General features: G+C 43.7%; 1 protein-coding gene across 4 annotated transcripts in view; it reads left to right on the top strand.

The window, feature by feature from the left end:
• The window catches only part of LOC143292658 (calcium/calmodulin-dependent protein kinase type II subunit delta-like), a 133,548-nt gene that overhangs the window by 50,580 nt on the left and 64,154 nt on the right, over positions 1-18,814 (top strand). The gene's annotated exons all lie outside the window — the stretch shown is intronic.

Raw genomic sequence — 18,814 nt, 5'->3', positions numbered from 1 at the left:
GACGTAATAGAAATAAAACCAAATAAACAGGAGAGAGAGAGAGAGAGAGAGAGAGAGAGAGAGAGAGAGAGAGAGAGAGAGAGTATTCCATTACTTTCTTGAAATAAGATTCGTTTAGTTTCGTCTCTTTACCTCTCTTCACTTGTCTGCGTGTTTGTCTATCTATCTGTCTTTATTTCTCTGTCTGTCTGTCTGTGTCTTTCTCTGTTTCCTTTTCTCACTCTTTCTTTCTTTATCACTATCTGTTGTTATGTTTTGTTCTCCCTGTGTGGTGGCTGCGCACCAAACCATGAATGAAGGAGTGAGATCACTGATGTTGTCGGGGATTCCTGCTGGCTCGTGCTAATGGAGGAGATATAGGCCAGAGAGAGAGAGAGAGAGAGAGAGAGAGAGATGTTTTCGCAAGTGTGAGACAGATTGGAGGGAGGGAGGGGGGTGTCCCTCGTCCAGCCTTTTCCTCCCCAGCCGTCCTCCTCACTTATCAGGTCGGACCATTGGCTGTCCGGAGTGCTAAACATTCGGGATGACATGATTGGGACTGTCTGTCTGTTTGTCTGTCACTTATCTGTCCGTCTGTCTCTTGTCTGTCTGTCGGTGTCTGTCTGTCTGCCTATATCTGTCTCGCTTGTCTCTCTCTCTGTGTCTGACCCTCTCTCTCGCTCTCTCTTTCCCTTTCCCAAACCCCATTATGAACACCGCGCGATACATGCCATCGTGAATTAAGAGGAAGAAGGGGAAGCAGAAAAACAAACCCATGTCAAGCCCCGAAAGCGTCTGGAGGAGAGGGATGTCGAAAGATGGGTGTTGTCTTTGGGGTTCGGGTGTGTTGTGTGGCATGGCATGGGATGGGATTGAGAGAGATTGAGATGTGGATACGGTAATGGTATGAATACAAGAGAACTGCGCAGTTTCTGTTTTTTTTTTTCTGTGTGTGTTTTTTTTTTCACCCTCCCCAGACATGTGAGAAGACTTATATGGCAGTTTAATAGTTCCCATGCGTGTAGAGGCCTCGCCCACGTTCTTGTGAAAAAAAGAAAAAAGAAATGTTAGGGGTGGGTAGTGTGTTAGTCTTGGATTTCACAATGGATAGAATTTGCGCGAGCCAGGTTGCAGAATAGGATGTGGAAAGCAAACACACAGAGAAATGCAGTTGCACCCTTAAGAAAATAAGGATGTCCGATCATTAAAAGGTCATTTTCTGTGATGTTGATTACGAAATTTGACGAAATGCATATCAGTTGTCAGCAGACAGGCGTGATAAAAAAAATAATTATGATTAAACATTTCATTTTCCAAGACGAAAGTGTTCGGTTACAAATTATGAAAGGACTTTTTAAAAGTTACCTCTTAACCCCGAAAATGGAATATGCCTGCCTTCATGATGGACTCCCTAAGATTGGGGGAGGATTGGAATAGGGTGGAGCAGGGGATATGTAGGGTAGAGTAGAAGGGTGTAGGAATGGAGTCGGGATTTAAAGGGATACTGGGGTAGTTGATTCCCATGCATGCAGAGACACGAGAGTGATGAGAGCCCCTTCAGTGGTTGTGATACCAAAGTTGATACAGGAAAACATTGCCTTTTGGACATTGACAAGTTAATGTCATAAGTACAGTGCAAGTGGTAAGGCACATACATTTTGCAGTGGCTTTGGGTTGGGTCTTGGCGACAACATAATACAGATAATGCAGATGTGTTGGCTGCTATACTGTGTTGGTTTTGCTGTGTAGTTACTATGTCAGGTTTTGTAGCGGGCATGCGCTCGGCTACACACACACACACACACACACACACACACACACACACATATATATATATATATATATATATATATAGAGAGAGAGAGAGAGAGAGAGAGAGAGAGAGATAGATATAAACCAGTAACAGTTTGGCATCAGCGACAGACAAATACATAGGTTCACAATGCAAGCGTGTGCCACATTCTGTGTTCAAAAAAGCAACTCATTTGTCCTTGGAAAACGATGGCAAAATGAAACAAAACACTGGTCTAATGATCTGCCCTTGGCTGTTACGCGCCTGTTTGAATGTGAATCATGGGGACAGGAAAGGGCAGGGGCGGTAAGCAGTGGGTGAACTGGATCCTTGCAACAAAACTTGGGGTTGTAAGGCGAATTATTTTGTGTCACAGAGAAAGAAAGAGAACAAAGCAAAAAAAGCGAAAAAAGCAAAGAACACTTGTATGTATACATAGTATGTAATATAGATTGTATTTATTGATCTTGTTTTATTATATGAATATTGAAAAAGATTGATCTTGTTTCATTATATGAATATTGAAAAACAGTTGGTTTTGTTTTAATCAAAAGTACGAATGTGCGCCATTGTTCTTCATATGAATGCGGACGCTAGCTTCAATTTAAAGACTGCAGTGTTAATTTATTATTACAAAACATGGAGGTTAATTTTAAGACAAAGCATGGCGGTGTGTGTGTGTGTGTATACGTATGTATGTGTGGGTGGGTGGGAGGGGGGTGTGGGTGGGTTAAGAATAAATTAAAACTGAAAAAGCGTCATCAAGATTTTGGAAACAATGAGAGTTTTTAACAGTTCACTAGCGGGATGGTACTTTCTTGAAGTTTGGAAGACTACTTCTGTCTTGTGTTGGTGGTGGTCTTTTCGGAAATAGACATCACGGATCAAGGCTGTGGGGGTGGGGTGGGGGGATCATGGGGGCAGGGGAATGTACGCGAGCTGATCAATAATGACGCTATGCTTTATGCATTAATGCAGCTTCCTTCCTTCATTCATTCATTCATCTGCTTTGACAAATCAAGATTCTGTCGGTGCTACCGGTATCGATTCGTGGCTCGCAATAGGGTGGCGTGCCTGTTGTGAGGCCAGCAATGGGGCTTAAAAAACCTGGGGGGGGGGGGGGGGGGGGGGGGGGGGGGGAGGAAAAAGAAAAGCGGGGGGATGGGGGGGGGGTGGGGGGCTGCCGATATGTGGTGGTGGTGGTTCAGAAAGGGGATGGGTGGACAGCGAGCAGTGCGGTTGGGGTGTGGTACGTCTTGTGGAGGTATAAGTTTTATTTGAGGAAGGTAAGGGGAGATGGGAAGAGTGGAGAGAATAATCCAGACATGTAGCGATCGAGGGTGACAGAGAGATGTAGACGGCTGGTGATGTTCGGACAGGGGGGGTAGAGGTTGGGAGGCGGGGGGGCTGGGGGGGGGGTGCAACTCCAGGACAGGCAGTGGGGGATCACCTTCCCCCTCCCCCTTTCTATCCCTCGCCCGATCGAGATGTTGCCCGTGGCTGCACACACAAAAAAAAGGAGCAAATATATCTGTCGGGGGAAAGGAGACAGGAAAAATCGAAGAGTGCCATTGCGTTTGACTTGGTTTTTCCTGCAGCCATGATCTTTTTCTACTGCCCTCGATCTATTCATCTTCTTCCTTCTTTCAATAAAATATACACATACGTGCCTCCCCTCCTCTGCTGTAGGTTGGGAGGGGGGGGGATAGGGGGAGGGGCATCACGAGACATATCTTGGGCTGGAATGTGTGTCCAGAATAGATAAAGATCTCAAGTATCATTGCTGTACTGGTAGTAATGTAGAGTTGTAGTAGAAGTGGTTTGGGGACTGCAGCACGGTGTAGGGCCATTCTTGTTTAACACGTACCCTTGTACACCCCTTACTTTCTATTGACCTTTGTGCTGTTTTGGTCAGTCGTTCAGTGTGCAGTTTTCAGTGCTCATATTCATAATTTCAAAGTAGTTCTACAATTTGAGTTGGAAGTCTCACTCTGGATTGTATTTCTTAACGGATCAATAGATTTTGAACCAAAGTTATACCATCGTATTCCTCCTTAAGATTGATATTGCGTAATCAAATTATGAGTCAAGGTTATTCCATTGTGTTCCTTCTTAAGATCGTGAATTGTGATTACATCTTTGAATTTGAGTGTATTTTAATCTGCATGTCTTGTGGAGCTGCACTTTGAAAAACAATCCAACCCAACCCATTCTTTATGTCACTGTGCATACAAGAACACTAAACAGAGTTTGTGTGATGCGATAAGGTCGCCAAGAATTTTGTCTCTATTGATGCAGGTGTTACAGAACACATAGTCTTTGCTGAAAGTGAAAGCAAAATTGAGTATTGGTCAGTCACGTGCCGTCAGACATGGCCCGGCACTCTTTCAAGGGTTTTTACGGAGTTTAAGTCGGTTTTGTGCAGCACGATTCCTCGGATACCAGTTTTTGAAAAATATGTATACAGTCAGAAATTCGTCATGTGCATATTGATTGTGAGTCTGCATATTATACCTGTAGTGGACTGTAACGACTTATCCATCTTGGTGCTTAAGGTTAATGTTTCTTTGCTCCTTGTTGTGGTCTGCGTTTATATATTATTTTTCTTTTGACGCGTGACAGATGAATGAATAGTGCGGACAGAATGCCCGAACATTCTCTGAATCATGCTGTTCGCAGCCGCAGTGTTGGCGTCGCGTGCTGAAGGCGTGGATGAAAAACCCAGTCATATCGAAGTCTGTCCGCAGCGGTAACACAAAATCTTTCCCCGGGAGTCCACATGGCGAGTTCAGAAAGGGCAGGAAACCCGAAAAGATTGTATTGTGGTGGTTTCCGGAAATAGTCCAGGTTCACCGATGACAGTTATTGTCTGTCCTGACCTTTCGGGCGTGCGCACATGTACGTGCCTCGGGTCTCGTTCAGTGTTTGATGAAGAGGTCTTGTTGACATATGGAGCAGTAGTAGTGGTCTGATCATTCGCGTTGAGTTGTTAAAGTGCATGCAGTAGTTGGGCTTCTGAGCAGTCCGGAAAGATGATAGAAGATAGCGCTTGGATTTGTCTATGCACAATTGTTATTATTATTAAAACCCGTGATATTCTTTGCCTCACTCTGTCATTTCATGGGTTGTGTGGGGGAAAAAAAGGGAAGACAAAAAACGGAAAGAAAAAAAAAGAAGGATAAAAAGAAGAAAGGAAAAGGAAATAAGTGTGCATACAACTACTTATTACCCCGGCTATCTGGTGAAAGTTTTATTTCGTTTCGTTCTCTGCCTCCTCCCCCCGCCCCCCCTCTCTCTCTCTTCCCCCTTTTACTGTCCCTTCTCCCCTCCTCTCACCCTCCCTCCTACTCCCTTTGTCTCTTTATGGAGCATGGGGCGACACGGTATTGATTTGTGCTTCTGTGATTGCTCAGCTAGGTCCCTTGCTTGGCGGCGGTGGTGCACGTACATAAGCCATAAGCAATAGTCGGCTGATCTGAGCTAAATAGAAAGTCGCCGAGCCAGTACTAAACTCTGTAGGTTAACCCCCCTCCCCCCTGCCCTCCCACCCTTCACCCCCCAAAACGAATCCCGTCCAGGATTGTTCCCTTCAGGCGAAGTGGTACCATAAGGAATGAACCAGAAAATAATCGTAGCCGCCGTCGTCTGCCCCCATCTCCCTTCCCTCAACTACACCACCAGTCTCATTCCCCTCTCCCTTTCCCTCTTCCCTAACCCCCCCACCCCCACCCACCCGCACCCTCCGCTCCCCAGCCTCCCCTCAGTGTCTCTCGTCTTCATTGTCTCCAGTCATTGAACATCTCAGTCAAAGGATGTCATTTCACCTTCCTTCTGTCTTGTCCTCGCTCCCCCCTTGAATTCCCATGCAACTTTCTCCCCTTTTCTTCTGCGTTTATTGATTTATCTATTTATTCATTTAAACGATAACATTTAAATGTGAATATTGATACTTGAACTGGATATCTACGATCACCAAGTATGTTTGACGGGACATGAAACAAAATGTCCCCCACGTACGTTGTGGGATTTCGATGTTGAGATAAAGAATTGAACGCTTGCATTGTGTGTGAGATTTTGCTGTATCCGTGTCTGTGTGTGTTTCTCTGTCTCGGTCTCGATGTGTCAATCTCTCTGTCTGTCTGTGTGTCTCTGTCTCTGTGTGTGTCTCTGCTGTCTGTCTCTGTCTCTGTCTGTCTGTCTTCCTCTCTTTCTCCGTACCTGTCTCTTTCTCTTTCTCAGACACACACGCTTCACCAGTCCACGCAGACTATGTCTGCATGCGCGCGCATATATGCACTCTCCACCGTCTCCCCCTCATGTTATCGTGTATACATATATTTGTCCCCCCCCCCCCCTCATTTGTGTCTTCTTCACACACACACACACACACACACACACATGCAGAGAGAGAGGGGGGGAAGGTAGGAAGGATGGGTGGGTTGCGTTGGGTTGGGTTGGGGAGGGGAGATTTAATTCTGGATTATTTTTTCTTTCGCAGCAGTTTGTATCTCCATCAATCATACCCATGCCTTCCTTTATTGCCCCCGCCCCCTCCCCCCGCTCCCACCCTCTGTCTCTCTCCTTCGGTGCTCTGATGTCTGCGTGCCGAAGATAACACTAAAGACGCATGATAAGGGGCGAGTAATTGGTCCAAATTGTCTTGTCTGGCCAGAGCAGGCCGTATTTGTCTTTCTGTATAGATCTGTTCCTGTTTTTTGTTTCTCTGTGTGCCTGTATTTGCTTCTTGTTCTCAGAAAAAAAATAGTTAATGTGTTATTATTGTTCGGGTTGGTTATATGAATCAAGCTGTTCAGAGGAACCATATTCCCCCACTGGAGGTACGGTCCTTTAGAGCATTGTGGCCACGAAGTACATTGAACCATTTTGTCCCTGTCTGTCTCTTATCTGCATGTCTGTCTGTCTCTCTTTCACACGCGCGCGCGCACACACACACACGTACACACGCGCGCGCGCACGCACACACACACACACACACACACACACACACACACACACACAAGCGCCGAGTACACAGAATCGTGCATCACTGACAGAAATTTGTCATCTCGCCCTCCGGCTTCTGTCTACGGCAGTGTCCCTCGCTCTGACGTCACGGCATGCCGAAGATAAACTTGTTCTGAGACAAGGGAGGGGAGGGCGATTATTGGTCCAAACATGCCTGTCTGGGGCCGTAGGAAGCTGTTCGTCTCTCGATCTCTGTTTCCCACTCTCTCTGTCACTCTCTGTCTCTTCGCTGTTTGTCTCTCTCTGTCTTTGTTTCCCACTCTCTCTGTCACTCTCTGTCTCTTCTGTCTGTCTGTCTGTCTCTCTCTCTGGCAGATCTATTTGCATCAGACGTTAACAATTCACAGTCTCTGCACATTCATGCGCCGTGTGTGTGTGTGTGTGTGTGGGGGGGGGGGGTGGGTGTGGATACTTGTCACATCTCTCTTCCCATCTCTTTCGTTATCTCATCACACACACACACACACGCACGCACGCACGCACGCTATCTCCCCCCTCTCCTCCTCACTCTCTATCAGTGTCTCTCCCGTATACCTGCACTGAGCGAAACATGAGCATTGAACTTCGCGTGCTGTCACGTCTATGGTTCTCCGTCTTCCTCTGCCTTAAAAAAAAAAAAAATCATTTTATTTTACTATACACGTTTTGTCAGTCTACGAACTCCTGTCTCACTCAGTGTGTGCTCCCGCACCCCCCCCCCCCCCCCGACTTCCTTGCACTCCCCATTCCATTTGTTTTTGGATTTTTCTAAATGATGTCTGGATTTTAAGAGCATAATGTGATCATTCTTTCGTTCCATGATTAAAAAAAAAAAAATCACTTTCTACTCCCCTACCTTCCTTTTTCAGCAACACTCGATCGCTTTCTTCTCCTTCTTTTTCTTCATCTTCCTACCCGCTCCCCCCCCCTCTCCCGCCCCCAATCCGCCCCCTCACCTCCTGCCCGTTAACAGTGTGTGTGTGTCTTCCTTATTCAGGGTCTTTACTTCTTGTCCCTCCGCTCCTTTTCCCCTCGGGCGTTCGTTCGTTCGTTCCTCCCCCTCCCACACATCTACATGGATGCCTACTCCCTCTCCCCCTGGCCACTCTCAACCGACAGACAACCTCTTTCTCCCGGCCAGGCCACCCCTTCCCTTTTCCCATTACACACCCACACGCTCAATTGGATGCGGAATTACAGTGTGTCTGCTTCACTCTCACCTCATCGTCCTTGACTTGCTTATCTCCCCAACCCCTCTCTCTGTCTCTTCAATCTGCCTCTGTTTCTGTATCTCCGTCTCTGTCTGTCCCTCTCTAACGAAAACTAAAGGTACCTGTATTAGTTTTACATCTAGACAAAAACGTCTAAACAATTCAACAGACTTATTTCTATTTCTCTCTCTCTGGATTCAAAATTGAGGAAGTAAAATCGCATAAGGTACTAGGTATAATCATTGATAATAATCAATCTTGGTCCGATCATGTTGCTTATCAGTGTAAAAGAATATCTCAAAAAGTATTTCACCTATCTTAAATTCAACATTTTATTTTTCTTAATAGCCATGCTCGTAAAAAAAGTTCTTTAAAGCACATATCCAATCAAACATAGATTATGTCTCAACAGTATCGGATTTAGCTAGTGCAAACATTCTAAAACCCTTAAACAGATTGTATAAACGTGCTCTTAAACTAGTTCTTTTAAAATCCAGCTCAATAACCACTGCTGATTATAAATCATTGAACATTCTTCCACTGTATCTGAGGCTAGCAAACAACAAGGCTCTGTTTATGCACAAATTAGTTACTGGAGCAGCTCCTCCTGGTATTGTAGATAACTTTCCAATAAACATGAACAGACACTTTCATAAACTTACAATATCTCTTCCAAGAATTGATCACTTTAAGTCAAGCCTTTCATACAGTGGTGGTTTGTACTGGAATAATCTGCCTTCCTTTTTAAAACAGATAGCCAGTTGTGTTAGTGTTTTATTTATTTATTTATTTTTTATTATTGTCATCATTTTTTGCTTGCTTGTTTGTTTGCATGTTGATTTTCTTTGCCTTGAGGGCCGGATAAAAAAAAAGAAAAAAAAAGCATATCCTTGCTTATTCCACTTCCCTCATTAAAGCAAATACATTCATTCACTCTCTCTCTCTGAGTCTCTGTCTCTCTCCATCACACCCCCTCCCACAACCCCCTCCCCAGTCTCTGTCTCTCTGCCACCATCTCCTCTCTCTCTCTCTTTCTCTCTTTTGTGTCTGTGTTGGTCTGTCTATTACTCTCAGTCTCTCTGACTGTCTCTTTCTAGAGGTCTCTGTCTCTGTCTTTGTCTCTCTCTTTGTAGTTCTCCGTGTCTGTCTGTCTGTCTCCCCCCCTCACCCCCCAGCCCCTCAACTCTCGCTCTCTCACTGTCTCTCTCAGAGAGATCAGATTCCATTAACTCACTCAGTACGACCAGTCCTCTCCTCTCCTCTACACAGACCCCTCGGATGTCCAGTGGGTGTCTGAATGACCCAGCCTTTAGCTTCCGTCGTCAGAATTGTGGTATTCTTTGTCAACATTCACCTCTTCAGTATAAGAGCCTTCCTCTTGCAATATTTTGATGATGGTAATTGGGGTGAAACGCGGTTAACGTCGTCTCTTTCGCCGTTCGTATGGAGAGAGTTAAGGTAATATTTGAAAGTGGATTTAGTTTGCCTGCTTTCTCCAGTGTCAGTGTGTGTCAGTGGCTGTGTGTCTGGTCGCTGTAGATGTTCAGGTTCCTGCCATACTCTTTTTGTCTTTGTCTCTGTCAGTCTCTCTGTTCTCTCTGTCACCTGTCTTTTCTTTCCATCTCTGCACATCCCCCTCCCCCTCTTTCCCCCCACCCCCTTGTCTCTTTCCCTATCTCTTCAGAGTTTCAAACTATGTGCATGTATATACCCTCTCCAGATTTTTCTTCCTGAATCCACACACAAGTAAATGATTGTGAGTGTATGCATGCACACATTTTTAACGATCATCATGTTTATTCATTTATTTCTCTATTTTTCAGTTGTCTGATTTTGTGGAATATATTTGTGTGCTGTGGGAAAAGAAAGCTGGCAAGGCCACTGTATGTGGAAACGAGTGAATGTGAACAGCTTGCCGAGAAATATCAATGTGCCGCAAAGCTCTTGTGTGTATTTTATGTTTGTGCAGATGTTGCGTGATGTCTGATGGGAGACTCCATCAGATGTTGCATGAGTCATGATTTGTTGTGTGCATTCCCACTTCACAAGGAGATAACGGCAGTTTTGCTTTTGAAAGAAATGATAGATTATGGATGGAACAGGTTTCATTGTGTAGATTGAAAAAAAACAAACAAATAAAAAAGGAATAGTTGTAGTATACCAGAATAAAATCATAAAAAAAGTAGCAGGGCAGCTTTCCACAGTGACAGTGCTTTTTAAGGAGACATGGTGATCATTTGTGGTAATATCATTATGTTTTGAGTTTTCACTGTGTTATTACTGGTAATTTGCGCAGATGAACTCACAGCTCTTTTGGGAGATGAGTGCGATATTGTAACTGATTGTGAAGATGGTGGATGGAAAGGGTTGGGTTGTCCCAGGTGTAAGACAGGTGTGAGTGGTTAAACTTAGAGTGTTGGAGTTTCAATCTGGATTTGGGTTTGAATCCTGTCAGCATGACCACATGGGTTAAGATTGGAGATCAGTTACACTCCCCAACCAAAAAATAAATGACAATGTAAAAATTTGAAAAAAAAAGAAAAAAAAAGGAAAGAAAAGGAAAAACGTTCATAAAACATACAAAGCTGCTGAGAAGATGTGAGCAATTGTGCAAGTTTCAGCTCAGGAACACAGAAGAAGAGGAAGAGATAAGTTCATTTTTTCTTCTGATCTCCCAGGTCAGCATATGTGCCAACATTACTTTAACCCCTCTAACACGTGCACACACACACACACACACAGGATATCAAAACACATTAACATCCTGCAGTCCATATCAGTGTTTGGTGGGTTTGTTCATGGCAACACAAACATACCCAGCTATGCATAATCCTAGAAACATAACATTGCTGCCTGAATGTTGCAGTGAAGTGATAGCATTTATATGAAAATGTGTTTGTGAAATCTCACTTGTAGTTCTAAACGAGTGAACAAAGGAGGTGCAGCCTCTGAACAGAGAGAAAGTCCGAGATTTTGAAACTTGTCATAAAAAAATTAACAATGCAGCAGTGTTTTGTGTATACCTCCTGATATTGTCTTCTCCTTTCACCCCCAGAAACAGAGTATGGCTTCCTACATGGCAGGGTAAAAACTGTCATCCATGTAAAAGCCCACTCGTGTACATATAAGTGAATGTGGGAGTTGCACCCCATGAATGAAGAAGAAGAAGAGGTCTTCTCCTTTTCATTTATTTTATTTACTTTTTAAGAAAGAATTTTCATCTATGAGGCAATCTGCTGTATTTGATTGTTTTCCCTCTATTCTTTCTATCATTAATCATGCTGTAGATGACCGAAAGTTCAGACTGTCACGTTCTTGCAAAATGCAGCCATGAGTTTGGAAGCTATTGACCCACTGCAAAGGTTATCAAGCCTCAGAATGGTGCGACAGATGCCAGCCGAAATGTCAGTGATGAATCAGAAATGAGTTTTGGGACCTCTTTCTGGTTTTGTCCTTGTTCTGCTTCTTGTGCACTTTTGTTTTGATTATGGCATTGTAACATGCGGTGAAACACTGCTTCCGTGACAAAAGTACAGCCCCAATGCAATAGACATGTTCTTCATTACTGCGTGACTCATGCGTTGTATGAACGGTCTTTGTCATTATGTGACATGATGTATGCAGGGAAGGCAGAAAATAATGGAAACTGCAGTACAAGCTGCATCGTGTCAGCTGCGTTTGTAATGCATTCAAAGAAATCTTGAAGGGGGGAAAATTCTGTTCAAAGATCCTTGATCAGTCACTTCACATTCCTCTAAAAGTTCTTGCTTTCTTGTTCTTGTCCTTCTTGTTCTTATTGTTCTTGACCCTGTTCTTTTTCTTCTCCTTGTTCTTCTTCCTGTTCTTGATGTTCTTTCTTTCTTCTCCTTGTTCTTCTTCCTGTTCTTGATGTTCTTTCTTTCTTCTCCTTGTTCTTCTTCCTGTTCTTGATGTTCTTTCTTTCTTCTCCTTGTTCTTCTTCCTGTTCTTGATGTTCTTTCTTTCTTTCTTCTCCTTCTTCTTCCTGTTCTTGATGTTCTTTCTTCTCCTTGTTCTTCTCCCTGTTCTTGATGTTCTTTCTTTCTTCTTGTTGTTCTCCCTGTTCTTGATGTTCTTTCTCTCTTCTTGTTCTTCTTCCTGTTCTTGATGTTCTTTCTTTCTTCTTGTTCTTCCTGTTCTTGATGTCCTTTCTTTCTTTCTTCTTGTTCTTCTTCCTGTTCTTGATGTTCTTTCTTTCTTTCTTCTCCTTGTTCTTCTTCCTGTTCTTGATGTTCTTTCTTTCTTTCTTCTTGTTCTTCTTCCTGTTCTTGATGTTCTTTCTTTCTTCTTGTTCTTCTCCCTGTTCTTGATGTTCTTTCTGTCTTCTTGTTCTTCTTCCTGTTCTTGATGTTCTTTCATTCTTATTGTTCTTGATGTTCTTTCTTTCTTCTTGTTCTTCCTGTTCTTGATGTTCTTTCTTTCTTCTTGTTCTTCTTCCTGTTCTTGATGTTCTTTCATTCTTATTGTTGTTCTCCCTGTTCTTGATGTTCTTTCTCTCGTTCTTCTTCCTGTTCTTGATGTTCTTTCTTTCTTTCTTCTTGTTCTTCTTCCTGTTCTTGATTCTTTCTTCTTGTTCTTCCTGTTCTTGATGTCCTTTCTTTCTTTCTTCTTGTTCTTCTTCCTGTTCTTGATGTTCTTTCTTTCTTTCTTCTCCTTGTTCTTCTCCCTGTTCTTGATGTTCTTTCTTTGTTCTCCTTGTTCTTCTTCCTGTTCTTGATGTTCTTTCTTTCTTTCTTCTCCTTCTTCCTCTTCTTTGTTTCACTTTCCTTTTCATTTTCAACTTCTTCTTTCTTCTTTGGTTTATTCTTTCTTTCTTTCCTGTTGCTCCTCTTATTCACCCTTTTCCATTGCTTCCTTTTTCTTCTTCCCCTTTCTTCTTTGCTTTCTTTCATTCCTTCCTGTTTTTTGCCCCTCTCTCCCACCTTCTTCAACTCATTGATATAAATGGCAGATGCACGGATAAGTGAATGTTCCTGATTTCCATTCCCTGATTAACGGAGACCAGTTCACATTCCTTCGTTTGACTTACTGGTACATTATAGTCTTTGGTTCCTTGTGTAAGGAGCAGACAGTGAGAGCAACCTTGGGATTTTTTGTTTGTTTTTGATTTCATTTGGCAAGTGGAAGTCTGCATCTCGGATCAGGTTGTTAGATATTGCATGTCAGGATCGGGAAGGAGTTGTGGGGGGAAAAAAACCCCATCTGGGTTGTGATTTATTGTACGATTTTATTTATTTATTCTACATTAATTTCACAGTGAATCGGAGCAATGTGGTGACACGGAGTGCCAGAGATTGCATTCATTGTTGGAGACCAGGAATGTTGACAGTGGTTTGATTCGAAGTGATAAAGTGAGACAGCCTGGATTGTGATGGTTATCAGAGACACAGTCGGAACATTGAGAGGAGAACAACAGCAACAACAGCAGCAGCAAAAAACAGCCAGAGTGGAACCGCCATCAGTGTGAGGAAAGGGGGTGGTATCTGTGAACGTGAAGACAAAACAGAAAACCACAACAACAATGAGCAGTGCCGACATGTGGTGATGAGATGAGACAGCTTGACTTTTTGTGTTTATACCAGAGCTCAGGAGTGATTATTACTGGAGACAAGAATGATCTGAACAGCTGAGAGAAAAGAAAAGAAAAAAGTGGAACCACCACCACCACTGGTGTGTGTGACCAAGAGGAAGTGGTGGAAAGTGATCAGAAAAATATAAAACCAGAAGCAAACCCCCCCAAACTCCAACCATTCGGTGCTAGTGAGGGGAGGGAAAAGTGCACCCTTTAGCGCTAGTTGGGGGAGGGAAAAGGACACCCTTTAGTGTTAGTGGGGGGAGGGAAAAGGACACCCTTGCTAGTGGGGGGAGGGAAAAGGACAGCCTTGCTAGTGGGGGGAGGGAAAAGGACACCCTTTAGTGTTATTGGGGGGAGGGAAAAGTGCACCCTTTAGTGTTAGTGGGGGGATGAAAAAGTACATCCCTTGCTAGTGGGGGGGAGGAAAAGTACATCCCTTGCTAGTGGGGGAAGGGAAAATAACACCCTTTTGTGCTAGTGGGGGGAGGGAAAGGGACACCCTTTGGTGTTAGTGGGGGGAGGGAAAAGGACACCCTTTAGTTTTAGTGGGGGGAGGGAAAAGAACATCCTTTAGTGCTAGTGGGGGGAGGGAAAAGAACACCCTTTAGTTTTAGTGGGGGGAGGGAAAAGGACACCCTTTAATTTTAGTGGGGGGAGGGAAAAGAACATCCTTTAGTGCTAGTGGGGGGAGGGAAAAGAGCACCCTTTAGTGCTAGTGGGGGGAGGGAAAAGAACACCCTTTAGTGTTAGTGGGGGGAAGGAAAAGGACACCCTTTAGTGCTAGTGGGGTGAGTGAAAAAATACACCCTTTGGTACTAGTGGGGGGTTGGGGGGAGGGGGAGGGAAAAGTACAGCCTTTAGTGTCACTGGGGGAAGGAAAAGTACCAACATTTTCCTCAGCTTGTGGGTGAGAGAAAAGCACCACAATTTGCTTCAACCAGTGCTCAAAAACCCCAACCCTTTAGCACACTTTAGGGGTGGTCAGGGAAAAGTGCCACAGTTTTTCCTCAGGTTTTGGGGGAGTGAAAAGTGCCACCACAATTTTCTTCAACCAGTATTCATAAACCCCAACCCTTTAGCACTAGTTGGGGTGGAAGGAAAAAGTGCCATAGTTTTTCCTCAACTTGTGGGGGTGTGAAAAGTGCCACGATTTTGCTTCAACCAGTGTTAAAAAAACCCAGACAAACCCAACCCTTAAGCACCAGTGGTGTGGATGGAAAAGTGCCACAGCTTTCAACTCGTGGTGAAGTGAAAAGAGCCACGATTTGCCTCAACTGGTGCTGCTCGTGGTGGTGGCGTTGCCGCCTGCGGCAACCGGATCCCCCGGAGAGCTCCTCGTGGCGCAGCAAGAGCACGTACAGGATGACGGAGATCGAGGTGCGGGTGGAGGACGTGGATGTGGGCTCCAGCAGTGCCCAGCTCTTTCACCTGCCGCCATGCCAGGCCGATGTCAAAGCCCCCCCTCTCCAGGTATGATAAGTCAAATCATCTCCTGACTGTGACCATCAGAGCAGCAGAGGAGGCAACTGCTGTCCCTGACTGTCTGGAGCTAGAATTTGATAATAGTGGAGAGTATCTTGCCCAAGTTACTTCACCAATGTCTCGAACAAGATGGTTCTAGAACAGTTGGTGTTGGGATGGTCCCCAAAGGCCAACTAGCTCCCAAGGCCATAGTACTTGGAGTCAGTGCAGTCTTGCCTCCTTGATTTTGAGAGTTACAGTCCTTCACAAAAGGCTAAGCTGTTAATTAATTTCCATTGCAGTAGAAAAACCATTGGTAATACAGCTCTCGCTTTGCTGTTGGCCCAACTGTAACCTTCTGTCAGTCTTTGAGTTTTGTAGTACCAGGGTTTGTACAGTCATGGAAGTCTGGAACAGTCTTGGGGAAAAAATGAGAGAACCATTTCCAGTGCTGAAAAAGCCTTGGGTAAAATACGTTTAGCCCTTCAGGGTCTGGGAAAGTGTGGAATTTCTAATTAAAAAAACCTTGACGCAGCATCATTCAACGAACAGCTTAGTTCATTGAAAGAACAATCAAAATTTGTGGAGTGATGGCCTAGAGGTAACACGTCCGCCTGGGAATCGAGAGAATCTAAGTGCACTGGTCCAACTCACGGGGTACAGTCGCCAGTATTTTCTCCTCCTCCACTTGGCCTTGAGTGTTGGTCTGGACGCTAGTCATTCGGATTAGACAATAAACCGAGGTCCCATGTGCAGCATGCACTTAGCACACATAAGAGAACCCACGGCAACAAAAGGGTTGTCCCTGGCAAAATTCTGTAGAAAAATCCACTTTGACGGGAAAAACAAATAAAACTGTACGCAGGAAAAAATACAAAAAAATGGGTGGCGCTCACAGTTTAGCGACTCACTCTCCTTGGGGAGAGCAGACTGAATTTCACACAGAGAAATCAGTTGTGACAAAAAAGAGAAATACAATACAATATAAAACATAAAAAATGAAAACAGATGAAAGGATAGGCACGGTTGGTAATTTTGAAGGGGAAAAAAAAAGATCATTCAGGTTAGATCTTTCAAGTAGTTTGACTTTAGTATTTTAGGTAGGGATGTCAAGAACGGTATTCATAGGCATGCTCGTTTCTCAGAGCAGTTGTTGTGGCTTGAAACTGGAAATAAACACACCAGCAGCCCGGGTTGTGAAAGAAACAAAACACAGGAAGCACACAAAAGGAAGAGCTCTGTTATGTTTTATTATGTTGTATAAATATAGCTTGCCCATTTTGTTTAATTTAGATCAAGAGTTTTCCTTTCTTTCATGGAAAAACAACACGGTGGGGGTGGGGTGGGGGCTATTTCAGGGTCTGTCTGTCTTCTGTCTGTAAACATCTGCTTATGAAGATTGTGTGTGTGTGTGTGTGTGTGAGGGAGAGAGAGAGAGAGAGAAAAAAGTGAAAATGCTTGTATGCATGCTTGCTCTTGGGTGCGGCTGCCAGGTTGATGAAAACAGTTATTTGATCTATCACGAGGCAATAAATAGAATAATAAAGATGAAACTGATTTAATTTGTATCATCTTGTAAATGCTTTGATGTGTTTGATGTGTGTGTGTGTGTGTGTTTTGACACATTCGGAAGAACTGTGGCCATCCCTGTTTTTCCCTTGCCCATTTTCTTTAAGAACTTTTATTTATTAGTTGTTGTTGTTGTTGTTTTTTAAAGAAAATTACTGTCTGATAATTGCCAATCAAGTTGTGATGATTGTTAATTAATTGATCTAAAAAAAAGGGGGGAAAGAAAAAAGAAAAAAAAAAAGAAAGAAAGAAAGAGAGAAAACCTTCATCATATATTGAAAACTGATGGAGAGTCATGGCAGAAATATAGGGTCAGAGTGCTCTGACCTTGTTAAACTTTTCTCTCTCTCTCTCTTTTTATATACATTTTTTTTTTACCCTTTGTGAGACTGTAAGGGTGGCTTTTTTGGGGGAGGGAGGAGGGGGGTGTTGCCTGGGGAAGGAGTGGGTTGTCTGCTGCCCATCCCCCAGGCCCCTCCTCCCCCCCCCGCCCCCATCTCCCTCACTTTTCTTTCTTTCTTTCACTCTTCCCTACATCACCATCATCATCTTCAATGCCTTTACCATCTCCGCTCCCCCCCCCCCCCCCCACTGCCACCTCCCTCCTACCCTTCACCCACCTCTGTCTATGGGGCCATTTTTCCTGCTGCCATCATAGCCTCTTCATTTCTCATCCCTGCCTCTTCTTCTTTCTGTCTCCCTGCATTCCCTTCTCCCTGCCCTCAACACACAGGCACACACACCATCATGTGCGGGCATCGCACACACAAAGGCATGCACACTTGCTTGCATGTCTGCAGACACACATAGACAACAAGCACAAGCACTTGTGCACATGCTCATGTGCACACACACACACACACACTCAGTCACACACACACATCTTTTAACCTCTGACACTTTTAATGTCTCCTTCCCTGTCTCAGTCATCTCACCATCTCTTTTCATCACCCCCAGCCCCAACGCGCAGGCATACACATACTACATTCCCCCCCACCCCCCATCTAATATCACTTAACAGTGAAAAGACGAACTAAAGAAAGAAAAACACACACTTGTCCACAAACATGCACACACACTTACATGCATGCATGCACACACATCCACACACAACACGTACAGACACACCCACATCCACATACACAGACGTCCACAGACACAGCTACTTAAAAATGAAAATAAAAGTCTTATAAGTATTATTTTTTAAGTTTTTAATTGATAATGAAGGTGGAGGAGGATGATAACAATGTTGCTGTGGAGGTCTATGTGACGAGGCTGTACTCTATGCCTCCTTTCGTAATGGTATTCCAGCTTTGATATATATATATATGTATGTAGTTTTTGCCCCTCCCCACCTACCCCCTCTCACATTGACCATGTCACCTGAGATGTACATCGACATAGATTAAACCATATGATTATTCTGTTGCATTATAAATCAGGATAGTTTTTCTGTTTGTTATGCATCATTGAATGTTTCTTGTATGGAAGACACCTGTGGGAAGTGAAGTTAAATCCATACTGGTTGATAACTCTGTTGTGCAACATGTGTCTTAAACTTGTGCTTCTCCACCTCCATACCTCTGAATGTGTAAGCTTGATGGATGTGTTTTCATATATATATATATATATGATAATATACCCACCAGAACACTCCACTGTTGGACACCGTTCTTTGTCTCTGGACCTTGCATTTGGAATGAACTTCCTCTTTCGCTTCGTCAGGTCTCCACACTCAGCTCTTTCAAGTCTGGCCTAAAAAACCCACCTCTTCACAAGATATCCTCCCTCCCCTACCTCTTCCTTGTCTTCAGTTTCTTCAGTTTTAGAGTTATCCATGCGAGTGAATGACTAGTGTGAAAGCGCTTAGATTTGTCTCTGCACAAGATTCAACGCTATATAAATACTATTATTATTATTATTATTATAAAATGTGGATTAAAACAATAAATTTAAAAAAAAAGGAAAAAAGAAACGAAGAAAAGAGTTTAACACCATCAAAATAAGAACAAAATGAATTTTTTATTTGAAAAAAAAAAAAAAAAAAAAAAAAAAGAAAGGAAAAAAAGTAACTCTGAGTATGTGGACCTTACTAGTACATGTCGTTTGCCCCCACAGGGTCCTGCACAGTTGGATTATGCTTGTGCATGAGAGTGAGGGTTTTGCATATGGACATGCACAAACTGACTTAGTTTGTGTCACGTT

Source organism: Babylonia areolata, chromosome 18 (assembly GCF_041734735.1).
Source record: "Babylonia areolata isolate BAREFJ2019XMU chromosome 18, ASM4173473v1, whole genome shotgun sequence".
In the NCBI taxonomy this organism is placed as follows: Eukaryota; Metazoa; Mollusca; class Gastropoda; order Neogastropoda; family Buccinidae; genus Babylonia; species Babylonia areolata.
Note: the sequence above shows the minus strand (reverse complement) of the source record. Positions and strands in the feature narration are given on the sequence as shown.